General features: G+C 46.4%; 1 protein-coding gene across 3 annotated transcripts in view; it reads right to left on the bottom strand.

The window, feature by feature from the left end:
- Nucleotides 1-16,035, bottom strand: part of LOC146857227 (uromodulin-like) — a 110,983-nt gene that overhangs the window by 23,318 nt on the left and 71,630 nt on the right. The window lies entirely within an intron of this gene.

The following is a 16,035-nucleotide window of genomic DNA, read 5'->3' as shown; positions in this document are numbered from 1 at the left end:
CAGAAATAACATGTTGCCATTGTATCATACATGGTAATGGAGATACAGTTCCAGCCTGAGTGAGTATCTGGGACCCCTTGCTGATGGTGCCCTGGGCAGCCACCCAGTATTGACTTACCCTAGAATTGGCCCTGCCATCCCTTCAGCTAGTACTGGTTTTTAACCCAATAACACTTTGGTAGAAAAGAAAACAAGCCCAGTTCTCAGACTGCAAGTCTCTGCTAGGACCGGGTTCTCCTCCCACCCACAACCATGACTATATGATGGCCAAGAAGTCAAACTGACCTGCTCTTTGGCTAGCCGAATACAAGATGGGAACTGGCCACTCGATATCGCTGTTGTATCATATCCAACATTAGCAGAACAATGCGGGTGAAGTAGACTTTTACATGCATACGGGACACCATTTTTACAAGCCCAGTCACATTTCATCCCAGCCAATTACAAAGTGCCATATGTGCGCAATGTTTTCCCATGGGCACAGAAAGGGTAAAACCCTTTGATACATCTGGCCCAAAGTTCTACAAGCATTGAAAAGTATTGGTTACTGTGAAAATGCTATTGTCAGCAGCACAGCATATTGAACTGTTGCAAAAAAGCTGTATTGAAACCAATAAAGGAAACAAGATTGCTTTCAGTCACTGCACAAGAACAATGGAGTTTTTTTACATCGCTAGTTGAGAGGCTCATGGTTTGATGAAAATACGACTGCCATGTTGCTTGCTCTGTCTCAGAAAACCTAGAGTCACCAGAAACTCTGTCATTACTCGAGACTAGTGTGATCAGAATTTCAAAGCCAAAAACCGGGACATTTCACTAAAATAGAAAAGGGACTACAATTTTACTACAAGCAAGTGCACAGAATTAAAGCGCTCCTCAGCAGAGAATTATAGAACAGGCAGTAAGAACATACATAGAATGCAATTTTTAAACCCAGCAGCTTGCCTATTAATTGAATTGCTTTCTTGAAACAACTGCTAACGCACCGGGACAGTCCTGGTAAATCCGGGACGTCTGGTCACCATAATCAAGACTTTACTCTATTTTAAAATGGAGTTTTTTAGACAAAGGGCTAATGTCTCTCATTAGCCTCCATGTGCGTTTCTAAGGAAAACAACACATGCAGATGGACACTGCTGTTGTGAGGGGGTGAATTCATAAGCAGAGTTTTGGAGTGGATTGAATTTGGTTGGGGCGAGGTTAGACCCCTGCGCTGTGGACTTAGAAAAACAATTAGTGGAATATGTTGAAGTACCAGAGTGACATTAGGGGGCTTGATCAAACAGAAGCCTTTTGGTAAGGTTCAGATTAAATATTTTGGCTATTTAAGAGTAAATTTGAGAGGTAAAGAGGTAGCGGTATGGAAGTGTACTTCATGTTGCAATGAATGAGTCACTTCTCCAGGTCATATGCACATCATTCAGTACTGTCCTAAATTAATTGTATCTGTGAGAAATTGGGTTGTAAATTGGCTGGGGTGTGAGCCCTGGTCAAGCAACAGCCACAATCCCTTGCAGGATGAACCACAAAAAGTCACTAAATTAACATGTGCTTAACCGTGGGTAACTTAGCACCAAATGCAGTTCGGGTTAACTTAGAGCTAATGTGTAAAGTATTTATGCAACACACACACAGCAATAAAATGAAATCACGAAAATATCCCAACCAATTTAGAAACAAAGAGTACATTTTCATAAATTATTTGACACCAAATTAAAAACAATTCAATCAGTAGAACCGGAGTTATTGATTTTTTTATGTTTTTAGTAAAAACTAGTGCCTAAAACAGAGCTTTCCAAAGTGTGTGTTGCAACACGGTACTGTGTCGCCTCCTATCTGTGGGTGTGTCGTGCGACGATGACGTCTGCGGCCAGATTAGGGCGAATGCTCTTGCATTCAGTGATGCAGTACAGCATAGGCGGAGGAAGGAGAAGCGTGCAGTGATGTGCTCCCCAGATACATTTTCGAACTTTTAAAACTCTGTTTTTGGCCCCAGGCGATCGTTCTTGTTTAGTTCCAAAATCATATGCATTCTGGGAGTTTGAGTTGTATGATGCTGGGGGGGGGGAGGTTTCTGCTGCTGTTAACATGCTCTGTAGCGCCTCCATCCTGGGTCCAGCAGGCACCAGTCTCGCCTGCCAAGCCCCAGCCTCAGCCAGCCGGGGGCAATGGCTGCTGCTAACAGGATTCCTTCTCCTTGTCGGACACCTGGCAGTGGCAGCTTCCGAGCAGTATCCGAAGGAGTCTCTGCTTGGCGCGTTGGCTCAAGACGCTGCATTTTATTACTTAGAAAACTCAGGCGTTAGCAGAGAGGCGGGGACTCTGTCCATCCTCAGCTCTCTGGGTTTTTTAACTTATGACCTCCGCATTTATTTACGAAACGTTACATATAATTGTATTTCTGTCTATTTTGTTGAATTTATTTCTCAGTAGTTGCACTTAATAATTATATCACAACCAACGGCTCCTTGTAATGCACAACCAGCAGATGCAATGCTTTTCCAGAGGCGGCTCTCGCGAGAAGTTCCTGAGGGAAGAGTAATGACGAAAGGGTGCCACAGAGATATGGGGGGGGTGAGAGATCGAGGGAGAGAGAGAGAGGGAGAGAGCGAGCAAGAGAGAGGGGAGAGACAGAGAGAGAGAGAGAGAGAGAGAGAAGGAGAGAGAGATACTGTAGGATGGAGAGAGAGGGCGAGAGAGATACCGAGGGAGAGAAACACAGAGAGAGAGAGCGAGAGAGAAGATGGAGAGAGAGAGATAAAGAGGGGGAGAGAGAGAGAGATAAAGAGAGAGAGAGAGAGAGAGAGAGTGGAGGAATAGAGAGGAGGGATAGAGAGGAGGGAGAGAGGGAGAAAGACTGAAGGATGGAGACAGAGAGAGAGATAGGAAGAGAGAGAAAGAGAGAGAGAGAGAGAGAAAGGAGGAGAGAGAGATACTGAAGGATGGAGAGAGGGTGAGAGAGATACTGAAAGAGAGCCAGAGAGAGAGAGAGGGAGAGACAGAGACTGAAGGGTGGAGAGAGAGAAAGAGAGAGAGGAGGGATGGAGAGGGGAGAGAGGGAGAGAGACTGAAGATGGAGAGAGAGAGAGAAAGATGGAGAGAGAGAGGAGAAAGGGAGAGAGAGTGAGGGAGAGAAAGAGAGGGAGAGAGTGGTGGGGAAAGAGGGAGAGAGACTGAAGGATGGAGAAAGAGAGAGGAAGGGAAAGAGACAGAGAGAGAGAAAGAGAGAGGAGGAACAGAAAGGGAGAGAAAGAGAGAGGGAGAGAGAGAGAGATGGATAGTAAGACACAGTGAAGTAAGGATGATGTGCCCTTTGGCGCGCTGCGCTGAGGAAAGCGGTCCCACTTGAGTTCAATGCGCAGAGACCGGCTGATAAGTTGCACAATTGTTTTACCACTCACAATTCACCCTTCCTGAACGGATTTTTGTAAAACTCATATTCAGCAAGGCAGCAGGCGGACATTGTGCATGGTTGGAAGGGTTGACAGTGCGTTCACCTTCCCTTTTTGTGCCATAAATCACTGGGGCATGTGTCAATGTGTGCATGATTATATTCTTGTTTCAGGCACAAACCTAACATTGCTTACACCCAGTTTTGCCAGTCACTGTCTTTGTTAGAACAGATTCACAATTGCTTTATTAACCTTCCTGTTTTCTCAAATTTGCTTGAAAATGCACCATTTGCCCACTATTTTTTCAAATTTTTCTCAGGGGAGAGCCCCCCTAAACACCCCTTAGGTGGTTCGGGCTCGCTCGCTGTGCTCGCTCGCATTACCGTGCGGCAAGATGAAGATTGTCTAAAAGGTGTGTCACCAACATGAAAAGTTTAGAAAGCTGTGGCCTAAAAGTACAAAGCACCAACTGTGGACATCTAGTCACATAAGACCGCGTCAAAGTCAAAGTTGTGATGGAGCGCGGTTCGGAAACAAGAAGTGGATTAGGTCCAGTCAGCGCTTACCTCCGGACTTAGAAAAATTCTTGAAGAAAATGTTCTGAGAAGGTAAAGTATAGCGGGCATGGCTGCAGGAAGAGTCAGCGGATGGAGCTTTGTCTGCGAATGGCGTTGGGTTGAAGCCTCCATGAAGATTTCTACGTTCGGACTTAGTCGCTGAAATGGAAGTCGAAAATCTCCAGCGGGACGAGGTAGAGGGATGTAGCCGAAGACAGTTCCACGAGGTCGGATACCCCTTAGGTGAAGGATTGCTGAAAAGGATTTGCTTCTGCTGAGAAAAATGTAGCTGGAGAAGCTGCTAAGTCAATCCAACCGGTGATGCACCTCGGGCAACTAGGTGAGCAAGTTGTTCCTGGTCTTCTCCTGGTTCTCAGAGCACTTTTGGGACAAAATGTGTCTAGGTCCACAGTTTGCGAAATTACCCATTTGGGCACCTTTAGCACCACAACCAAGGGTACAGGACCGATGGGACACCTCTTGGGGGTTCAGGACTCAGGCTAGGTCCATGTGAGAGTTCAACTGCTGGGAGCCTTTTATGTCCCTGTGACTCTGAACAGAGGCCATCAAACTAGCCCTTGAATTCACTTCTGGTAGTCCTGGGCACAGGTGAAGCTGTAGGGCTCAACAGCAGGCCTCTGAGGGTTCAAGGCAGGCTCCGGGCAGCAAAGCAGTCCTTTAAGGTACAGTAGCAGTCTGGCAGAGTGCACAGATGGTCACAGCAGCAGGCAGACCTCGGAGAGTCCTTCTGCAGGTCTCAGTAGGTCTTAAGGCCCTCTTTTTATATCCTGGTGGCTGTCTTCTGAAAGGTGGTATAAGCTTTTAGAAAGGTTCTTTGAAGTGCATGGAATTTTCTGACTCCCCTGCCCTGGCTCCACACTGGCTGCAGTGACAATGCATGGTTGTTAGGCCCTTTGTGTGAAGGCAGAGAACAGGCTATTCAGCTGTAAGTGGGACTGTGCTCAGCTCCACCCCCATCCTGCCCGCAGATGGCCCATTGAGGCACACATACTCCCTCTATGTGTGACTGTCTGGTAGGAATTCACAAAGTCTGTTAGCGACACCCAGTCATATGACCTAAGACAAAGACAGGCTGCAGGCACTAAGGGCTAATGACAGAAAAATGCCAACTTTCAAAAAGTGGCATTTTCAAAATTGTAATAAAATATCCACCTTTACCTTTAAAGAGGGTTTATCGTTACAATTTCATAGGTACCAAACAGGACATAGCTACCTGCTCCCTCTTAGAAATTACAGCTTATTAAATGTAATAATGAATCCCCAATGTTATTTATTTATTTATTTACAAGGTTTTATATAGCGCTGGCTAGACCCAGGGGTTTCAGAGCACTTTACAGGAGTTTGAAGAGGGACCGAGATAAAACATTTGCTCAAAGATATAGCATTCAGAACCATAAGGACAAAAAGCACAAATTGAAATGGCAAGGAATGTTTACATAAAGATTACATACAGCTTTTGCGGGTAATGAGTAATAAAGCTAGGGTAGGGGGGAGAGGAATAGATAGAGGAAGGGGAAGAGGATTGGGTGGAGGGAGACTCTGAATGGGGATGGGAAGGAGTAGACCTGGGAAGAGTAGTTGGAGGCCGGGACGGGAAATAGGGGGGAAGTGGGAGAGAAGCTTAAGGGAGCTAGGTAAAGAGGAGGAGTGGAGAGGTGAGAGACAGGATTGTAGTGGAGGGGAACCTGACAGGGGAAAGCAGAATAGGGGTCAGCGTCCGAGGCAAAGGATTAGTTCTTTTTTGAAGCTGAAGGAGGAGGGGTTACAACGCAGGTCTTAAGGGAGGGTATTCCAGATGGTTGGAGCGGTTCCGGAGAAGGAGTGAGATTGCGTGGATTTTTTATTTAGCAGAGGAGGGAGTAGAACGAGAGCGTTGGTGCTCCTCATAGGTCTCGAGCAGCCCGCTTTGTGGAGCTTATCAGAGAGGTACGGCAGAATATTTTGATGGAGAGCTTTGTTAGTGATGCATGCAATTTTGTAGGAGGTTCTGCCTTCGACAGGCAGCCATTTGAGGGCTTTAAGGGAAGGGGAGATGTGGTCAAAACGTTTGTAGTCGGATGAGCCTAGCAGCTAGGTTGAGCACAGATTTGAGTGGTGCTAGGAGTACTTCAGGTGTTCCAGAGAGAATAGCATTACCATAGTCGATTCTTGAGAGGACCAAAGATTGGACCACCGATTTGAAGTCCTCAGCAGGAATGAAGGGTTTAATTTTCTTGAGATGACTGAGAGTAAAGAGTGCTCCTTTAGCCAAATTTATTATGTGGGAGAAAGGAGTTAGGCTATTGGTAATGGAGATACCGAGAGATTTTACTGAGGTGGATACAGTGAGCGAGCAGTTGAGAGCATTAAGGTCGGATATCTAGGATAGGATGGGGAGCGTTTTTTTTTAGGAGAGACGAGAATTATTTCGGTTTTTTTAGGGATGAGTTTGAGATGATTGTGGTGGAACCAGGATTGGATCTTAGTCAGGGTGTCATTGAAGTGCATAATATCAGAGTGGGTTTTAATCTTATAGTAAAGTTGAGTGTCATCGGTATAGAGGTGGTAATTGATTCCAGCTTGTTTTAGAATGAGGGTGAGGGGTTCCATGAAGAGGTTAAAGAGAGAGGGTGAGAGAATAAATCCTTTGGGACACCAAGGGAGACAGGTGTAGGGTTAGAAAGGCAGTCATAGATTTTGATTTGTTGAGTTCTGTGTTGGAGAAAGGAGGTGAACCATGTGAGGACAGCACCATTGAGTCCAAAGCGAACTTTGAGTGTGTTAAGTAAGGCTGAGTGGTTAACTGTATCAAATGCAGCAGAGAGGTCGAGTAGAATGACTAGGCATAACTCGCCCTTGTCGAGGCAGTGGTAAATGTCATCAAGTATATTAAGCAAGGCAGATTCTGTACTGCAGCCTTTTCTGAAGCCTGATTGCAAGGAGTCCAGAAGGTTGATAGTGTCGATGTGTATATCCAATTGGAGCAGGGCGCATTTTTTGAGGACTTTGGAGAGAAGGGGGAGGTTAGAGCTAGGGTGGAGATTATTTGGGTTGTTAGGATCGGCATTGGGATTTTTGAGAATGGGGGTGATTTGTCCAAGTTGAAGGGAGAAAGGGACACACCCCGTGTTCAGGGAGGAGTTAATGATGGTAGTCCAGTATGGGGCAATGATGTGCTTTAGGTCTTGGACCAAGTTAGAAGGGAGCGGGTCTTTAGTATGAGAAGACGGTTTTAGTTTAGCAATAATGTAAAGACTTCATGTTTGGAAACGGGGTGGAAATTATGCCAGGATGCATTTTTTTTTGCCGGGGGTTGGTGAGGTTGGATTCAGAAGGGGATGTCATGAGAGGGTGGTGTGAAGAGTCGGGGGTAGATATGATAGGGAGAGAGATTTAGGAGAGCAGTCATAGGAAAATGGGGGGTTGGGTGGGAGCGGAGTTAAGAGGAAGGATTGATACATTTTGGTGATCTTTTCAGCGAAGAATTTTGCAATTTCTTCGCATCTCTCAATTGAGGCCGTCAATTTTTGGGGGGAGAGGATGTTTGGCTTTTTACAGCTCTGGGTCTATTTTTGGCCCGATCGAGTTGTGCACAGAAGAAGGAAGCCTTTTCATTGAGAATGTGTTTCTTGTAGTTGGATCTAGCGGATCTGAGGAGGTCAAGATGGGAGGGGGATGGGTGTTACCTCCAAGTTCTTTTGGCCAGTCTATGAGAGCGTCTTTCGTTGTTGAGCTCTGCGTTGAACCAAGATTTGGAAGGGATGTTCCTTTGGGTTTTTAGTTTGGGTGGGGCAATTTGGTCTAAGACCTCTTTGACAGACTTATTAAAATGTTCAGTGAGGTTGTTTGCATTTTGGGAGAGAGGAGTGAGCAGCCGTTGAGCTTGGAGTTTAGATTCCAGTTTGCCTGGGGTGATAAGATTAAGGTTTCTAGTCAGTTTCCTGTGCTTGGTGTTCTTAGGGGGGGGGGGGCAGTGGTTGCAATTGTAAAGAGAATGAAGTGATGGTCGGACCAGTCAATGGGGATAATGTTGGAAATGGAGTCATTGCTAGTGATGATAGCGTCAAGAGTGGCCCCTTTGGTGTGTGTTGGAGAGTGGCACAGTTGCTTAAGGTCACTAATCTCAAGAAGATTAGACAGGAGGTTGACAGTTGAGTCCTCAGTATCATTCCAGTGGAGGTTAAAATCTCCAAGGAAGAGGATTTTGTAGTTAGAAAGTAAGGATTGGGTGAGAAGGTTGGATAGTTCTTCAGCGAAGGGAAGAGGATCACCAGGAGGATGGTAGATATTATGGAGACGAATTGGTGGAGAGCCTTGAGCTTTAAGTTCAGATCCGAGGTATTCAAAGGTGGTATGGTCAGAGTTCTTAACAAGAGAAAGTTGTAGTTAATTTTTAAAGATTATATCTAGTCTGCCTCCAATTCTGTCAAGTCTGTCTTTTCTGAGGATGGACTAACCGGGGGGGGGGGGGGGGGGGGGGGAGTAAGTCAAGCATAGATGTAGAATTGTCCTTGAGCCAAGTTTCAGTAAGGAAGGCGATGTCAATGGATTCGCTAAGGATGGTTTCAGCTATTTCAGTCGCGTGTCGGACAGCCGATCGGCAGTTAACCAGCAAGCAGGCGAGGGGTTTAGGGTTGTTCTTAGAGTGAGAGCCTACGAGGATGGTGGTAAATTGCAGAGGGGGTCTGGGTGAGACGGGGAAGATGGGATTCTGCGAGTCCCCAGGATAATGGGAATGGTTGAGTGGGGGATGGGAGGGTCGATAATAGGAGGGTAGGGGAGGTATGAGTTACATAGGTCGAGAGTGTCAGAGGAGGAGAGATGGCTCGAGGCACAGGGGGCCTATGTATACTGTTGTAGAGGGGAGTAGTTCTCCAATGTTGAGGGTTAGAGGTGTTTTGTAGGCGATGACCAGTGGAATTATAATGATTGGGGAGGTTCAAGGAGGAGAGGGAATTGAAATATTTTTTGAGTTGTGCGAGTTCAGAAGTCAGGGTTAAGAGGTAGCGTTCAATGATATATATAGTGTCTGGGTTGAAGGAGAGATAGGGGAGGTTGGTAAGAAGGTAGGAGGGGAAAGGGTGTGTTCCGTGTTGACAGTGTAGGGAAGTCTGAAATGTGGGCAGGGTTGGAAGACAGGAGGGGTGGAGAGAGGGGTGCTCAGGTTGTTGGACAAAGGGATGGCCGTGGTGGGGTCAAGGGCACTCAGAGAATCAGGATAAGTGATCTGAGATGGTAAGGGGGCGAGAGGGGGGTGAGGAGAGATAGCATCCTGGATAAAGTGAGACAGGTGGCTTAGAGAGGGTGAAATAGGTGCCGCCGGGCGAACATTCGGAAATTCCAGGTGAGGGTGCTGGGAGGTAGAAGCGAGGTTAGAGGTGGCATTAGTGGTAGGCGGAGAGAAGTCATTAGGGAGCGAGTGAGATTGGGTGACTGTCCATGCTGTTGAGATGTCAGGAGGAGATTGAGGGTGAGGTTGGGTGATTGTGTATGCTGTTGAGATGTCAGGAGGAGGAAGGGTCGAAAGTGAGGGTGGGGATTTGGATATCGTAGAATGGGAGATAACATTAGAAGTTGAAATGCGGGGGGCAAGATGGCTGCTGACTGATTGCAGCGTGAGGTCGCGGTTTCTCTCCCTCCTCCCCGGTCCCAGAGTATGCCGATTTAGAGAGGGCGTGGGGATGCCCCTTCAAGCAAACTATCTGACTGTACTGTCCCGGGAATCGTGGGTGTCCCAGCTGTCCGCTGCTTTTCAAAATTTTCGAAACTTTTACTCCGGTTTGTTTTACCGGCAGCTGCGGCGGCTTTGGAGGCTTGGAGGTGAGCTGGACATGGCGCCCAGGCCAACCAAGCAACTGAAGGATGACGGGGGCCAGAAGGAGCCGCTTGATTGTGACGGCGGAAAGGACCACCCGAGGGATCCATCGGCCCCCCGGGTTACAGCGAGCTGCGCTGCCGCGGAGAGGTTCTAAGAAAACGGAAGATGCGCGAGGCTATGTAATTAGCGGTGCATCTACAGGTACCGGTAAAGGTCCCGGCGGCTGTACTCACCAATCAGCAGCGTCGGTGGCGGCGGCGAAACCTGGTATCGACGGGAGTAGGCTTAAAATCTTCAAAACCCCCAAGGAGCCAAGACAGGAGCTTCGACAGCCCACCCTGCAGGAGTCCTTCTCTGGGAAAACGATAGAGACGGCTGTGAAACAAGCCGAAGCAGGAGATAGAGCTCCACCAGTGGTCGCTGAAGGTACTGCTGCTGAGCAACAAAATGATATATCGCAGGCAGCCTCTGAGACCCAGGATATCTCGGTCATAGTTCCTGCGGGATTGAGAGCTGAAGCGCAGAAACTACAGAGTAAGGTAGAAGGTGAGCTCCCTGGAGGTCTGAAGTTGACTTATAGTATGGCATGTCCTAATGGCGATATTATATTCACTCAACCTACTGATATTGACGGGAGGGAAGTAGGGTCATTAAAGGAAGCATCAGTGTTGATTGGGGGCAAGGGGCCTATGGGACAGGCTAAGGTATCACTTAATAGAGGAATCCCTGGCACCCCGGATGATGAATGTTTTTTCTCATTAAATGACGACTCTGACTCCTTAATATCAAGCGAGGGAAGTCTGGATACTAGCTCTGATTTAGACTCTACAGTTAGCTCTTCAATCCAGAAGGCACCTGCTACTCATAGGGCTCTATCCAAAAAAAGGACAAAATCCAAACCAAAGCATCTTCCCAGCCCATCAGAAGCTGGGGAAGATAGGAAACTCTGTTGGGATTATTCGGCAACGTCACATCTTTATTGTGAGGGTGTGGCAGCTGATCCACAGGTGGACCAGGATGAGCCCCAGACCACATCTCTTGATCTTCTCTATACTACTTTGAAACAGATGCAAGGCGAGGCTAGGCTTGAGAGCCGGAGAGCTAAGCAGGCGGCAAAAAAAATTCAGAGTTCTATGCGGAAGATGAATAAACTATATGAGGAGATGGCTGACAGGGTCGCTCATGTCGAAGAAAGAACGGGCCGGCTGGAAGATGACGTTAGCAGATGGCACTCATTCAGAGAGGCGCAGGAGAAATTGACTGAGGATGTCCAATGGAAACTGGAGGACTTTGAGAACTGCCAGAGACGTAACAATATAAGACTTTTGGGCATAGCAGAAGGGGCCAAAGGACAGGATGTCAGAACATTTGTTATCAATTTATTTGAGGGAGCTTTCCCCGAGATGGAGTCCTGGGGATGGGAGAGTGAAGTTCAAAGAGTGCATCGCTTCCCCTTCATTCAAAAAAAGACTTACGGGGCACCTCAGGCAGTAAGAGCTCGGGCAATCCTGGTTTATGTGGGTAACTTCCTCCTCAGGCAGGAGACTATCGAGAAGGCTAAGCCAGAGGCTAGACGTACATTTAACGGGGTAACTTTTTTTGCCAGGCCTGATTTTTGTCACGCTACCGTAGAAAGATGATGGAGGCTGAGGCAATTGATAGCGCCCTTTCAGAGCCTCGGGTAGGAGGCCTTTTTGATGTACCCAGCAAGACTTAAGGTTGTTGTTAAGGGGCAGGTCAGGATCTTTTTCTCAGAGATTAAGGCTCAACAATACTTGACAGAATTAAAAGAGCAGAAGGGGGGCTAGGGGGTTAGCCCTTTTTGTCTGGCTTTCGAGACTTATAGGGGTTTTTTTGGAAACTTTTCGTCAGGGATTAAAAGAATATGGAGGGGATATGTGGGACATGGGGGGGGGGGGGCACGACCGCTGCATTCTCAGCTGCCACATATGGGTCATGAGTGACCCATTTGCCTGTAAGGGGGGAGGGTCTGGGGGGGGGAGCTGTAGGGGAGGGGTGGGGTTCGGGAAGGGGAGGGGAAGATTCAGGGCCAATCGTTTAAAACTCTAGTTTATGCGGACGACATTGCAGTAGTGACTCCCTCCCCAACTAGAGCAATTCTCGAAGTAGAAACAGAGGCTGAGGTGTTCGGTCGGATATCGGGATAAGCATTAAATGGCCCTAAGACACAGATTGTTAAGAATACCCAGGTGGTATGTAACGATGTGCGGGTAGTGAAATCTGCTGGGTATCTCGGTATCGCTATATCAGCAGATCTAGATAGGATAGTAGAACATAATATCGAGCCTATAATGGATCAAAGTAAAAAAGATCTAGACAGGATACATAACCTTCATCTCTCTATTGTTGGGCGTGCTAACGTTGTTAAAATGATCATTTTGCCCAAATTCCTTTATCTATTTAGGACCATTCCATTGATATTTGAAAATAAATGGTTTATTGCCATTGAACGTCTGATTAATAGATTTATATGGGCACAAGGGAAAACCAGGAGAGCCCTCCGATTTATAACTCTCCCTAGGGATAGGGGAGGATGGGCGGTTCCCGATTTCAAGTTATATTACTGGGCAGCAGCCTTCCAATATATGAGTGGGCTTATGCGAGGAGACACTTCAGATCCATTGGTTAAGATAGGATCAACTGATATATACGCAATACTAATTGGCGAAGACGCAGGTGATTGCTTCTTGAAATACACAGATCCTGGATATTATAAAAGAACCAGATTTAAGACGCTTATAGCAGGTTTTAAAATTTGGGCATCATTCTGTAGAAAACTTGGGCTAGGTAGATTTAATGCATATACCCGGATTAAAGGGAATGTGTCTCTTCCAGGAGAAATATTTGCAGACACTGTCATAGGTGATTGGGGCGGCGGGGGATTCGAAAATTGGGAGATCTTATGGGAGCTCAAGGTATCTTACAGTTTACTGAAATTCAAGGGTAGTACTAGGAATAATTTTTTTAAGTTTTTGCAAGTCCGGAGTTACTTGACAAATAAAAAGGGCGGCACTGCCGGGTTTTGTTAAAATAGGATACTGGATGCTATTGAGGGTGGGGCAGAATGTTCTATAAGGAAAATCTACGCTGAGCTATCTGCCTTAAAAAGTGATGATCTGGAAAAATATGGAAGGAAATGGGCAGATAAGCTACAAATTGCTCAGGATTGTTTCCAGGATTCTCTAGAGTTGGGGCAGACTGTGGAGAAGTGTGGCTCAATGATTAGAGCGGCAGACCCTGATGCAGAGGTCTAGCCCGGGACCAGGGTTCAATTCCCCGCCTCGGCGGGTCTTGTGCTCAAATATTCCACGAACCTGATAATTCTCACCTCGGTGCCTATTCCAATCATGGAGTCCCACTCTGCAACTCTGAGCAATAGCTTGCTTAATCTCCACAACGGCCCCCACAACGGCCCCCACAACGCTAAGGATGCCTGGCCTCCAACTTGGGGGTGCCCAGGAGTGGACGCCTCACAGGGAAAGCCAGGATGGGTTCCACAGCGGTATTCGTACAAGCGCCTTGAGACCCTTGCGGGTGAGTAGTGCGCTATACAAGTATCAATTTACATATACTCTGTTCAGCATCACTTCAGGCCCAACATTATAAAACGATATATTCCCTGTACCATACACCTGATAGGATTGCTCAATGGGGGGGAACAACAGGAATTACGTGCCCCCGGTGTGATAGCAATGGGGCTGATATTATTCATATTTTTGCGTTATGTCCACAACTTAATTCGCTACACAGGGCTATTGAATCTTTCATAGATAGGAATTTAGGAATCAATTTTGTCCTTACGCCAGTATGGATCCTCCTGGGGTAGGTCAGGGAAATGAGGAGGTCAGTTCGTCGTATTTCTTATATATGGCTATGTCAGTTTTGAGAATCTGTCTGGCAACAGCATGGCTGGATAAGGTACCCCCAACATTCCATCAATGGTTGGCTAGACTGTTGTCAGTATATAATCTGGAAAAAGGGATTTATGATAGGAAGGGAAAAAAGGGAAGGATTCTAGGGAAACGTATATGGGAACCTATTAGGAGGTGGAAGGAGAATGTTTGAAAAATAAGTTTTGGGGAAAAAGAAAAATTGGAATTTCTGTATTTTTTTTCATTTTGAGGTATAAAGGATCCTTTCTATGTTCTTAGCTCTATCTGCCTCTCGGATAAGGGACTGTGCTATGTGCAAAACTATTGTAATGTTTGTTCGGATTTTTGGAAAATTCACATTCAATAAAATAAAATAAAAAAAATAAAAATAAAAAAAAGAAGTTGAAATGGATGGTTATAGTCGGGGAGGGAGAGAGTAAAGGGGTGTCATGCGGTTGGGAAGCTGAAGAGTTAGGAGGTTGTTTGGATAGTAGGTAGGACAAGGTGCTGAAATGTTGCTCAAAGATGGCGAGGTGGTATTAGGAAGCTTGTATGAGGATGTTACCAGATTTGAATATAGAGATGTCGATTTCACCGAGGAAGGCAGGGGAAGGGGTAGTAGACAGTTCAAATCCATACAGAATTTTACTAGATTTAGTGATGGGGAGGTGGTGGAGGAAGATGCTGTTCTATTTGGAGGGGCGTTTGGAGTAGAAGATGGAGTTAGTTTTTATTAGGGAGGAGAGGCTGATGTAGTTGTCGACAAAAAATGTTTCATGTTGACGAATAAGTAGCTTTTTTTGGAAAGATTAGGAGGGTACAGAATGGTCCATGAGTTGGGTACATGTCTGGTAATGGGGGGGTCCTGTGGCATGAGGGAGTGATTGAGGGGGGGATGGTAGTTTGATTGAAAGAGGAGAGGGGAGAGGTGGCGCAGGATCAAAAGAGAAAGGGCGAGGAGAGGAGTGAGGGTCAGAGAAGGGACAGGGGAAAGTTAACGATTGGAGTAAACACAAGAAGGGAGAGTGGACACAGAAACAGGGTTAACAGTCAAAATAAGCAAGGGAGGGAAGCTAAGTTTCAATGAGAGAGCATTGCACAGTTTGTAAAACCAAGATAAGCTTTGGCGCAATTCAGTATAGGGGAAGAGATAGAGGTTGGAGACATGGTAGAGTCAGAGAGACTCAGTGAAAGAGTTAACAATCCGAGTAAACATAGGAAGATAGAAGACAGAGAGAGAACAATACAGAGATTATCAGACTTCGACTAGTTAAGAGCAAGTCGGGGCAGGAGGAAAGTAGTGAGGGGTAATTGAGGATCAATGAAAGGCAAAGATAGTGAAGGGATCAAATAATGCTAAAAAATAAGTGAATAAGCAGAAGTTACAATGAAAGGGTGATTTGGGGGTTAACAACAAAAGGTTACAATACAATAGAGCACCAAGAGTTAAATTAAACACTAAGAAAAAATAATTTGTGCCATTGTGAAGTTTGTCTAGCAGTATGCGATTTAAAGTCTTGCTTGTAATAACCAGAATGTTGAGAAGTCAAGACGAGGTAGTTCAGTATGGTCACAAAGGTGCAAGTTAGGTCCAGAGAGTCATGCAAGTTAGGCCCAGAGGGTTCTGCAAAAGGTTACAATACAATAGAGCACCCAAGAGTTAAATTAAACACTAAGAAAAATCATTTGTGCTATTGTGAAGATTGTCTAGCAGCAGGCAATGTGATATATCATAATTATCAGAGTGTGGAGAGGCCTGGACTAGGTGGTTCAGTATGGTCACGAAGGAGCAAGTTAGGCCCAGAGGGTCCTGCAGCTGCTCAGCATAGAAATATGGGAGCAGTCTCTCTGTACATGAAGTGTCAGCGTATCACATAGGTCCAAAAGTCAGAGAAAAATGTGATAGGTGGTGACCTCTCAGCAGGGGTCAATAGTTTGCTAATCAGGGGGATTAGTTAATCAGGTCCTGAATATAGGACGGGAACGCTGCTAGCAAGGGAGGGCCCAGTAGGGGGAGACAAAGATCACAATAAGAGAGCAGGGTGGTCGTCTGGAAGGGAAGAGAGGCGACTCACCATGATTTAAAATTCCATGGACAGCCGTGCGCCATTTTGTGGAGCTAGATCGAGTTGATCTTCGCCATCTTGTGGGGCTGAAATATTGACGCTGTGGCTAAAAGAGCCTGACAACGAGCGCTAGGGCGGCCTCACTGAGAGGTTCAGAATGCTGCTAGCAAGGGCGGGCCCAGCAGGGGGAGACAAAGATCACAATAAGAGAGCAGGGTGGTCGTCTGGAAGGAAGAGAGAGGCTGCTCACCATGATTTAAAATTGCATGGACAGCTGTGCTCCATTTTGTGGAGCGAGATCGAGTGGAT

The sequence above is a fragment of the Triturus cristatus genome, chromosome 3_2 (genome assembly GCF_964204655.1).
Source record: "Triturus cristatus chromosome 3_2, aTriCri1.1, whole genome shotgun sequence".
Taxonomy (NCBI): Eukaryota; Metazoa; Chordata; class Amphibia; order Caudata; family Salamandridae; genus Triturus; species Triturus cristatus.
This window is presented reverse-complemented; position numbering and strand designations above follow the sequence as displayed.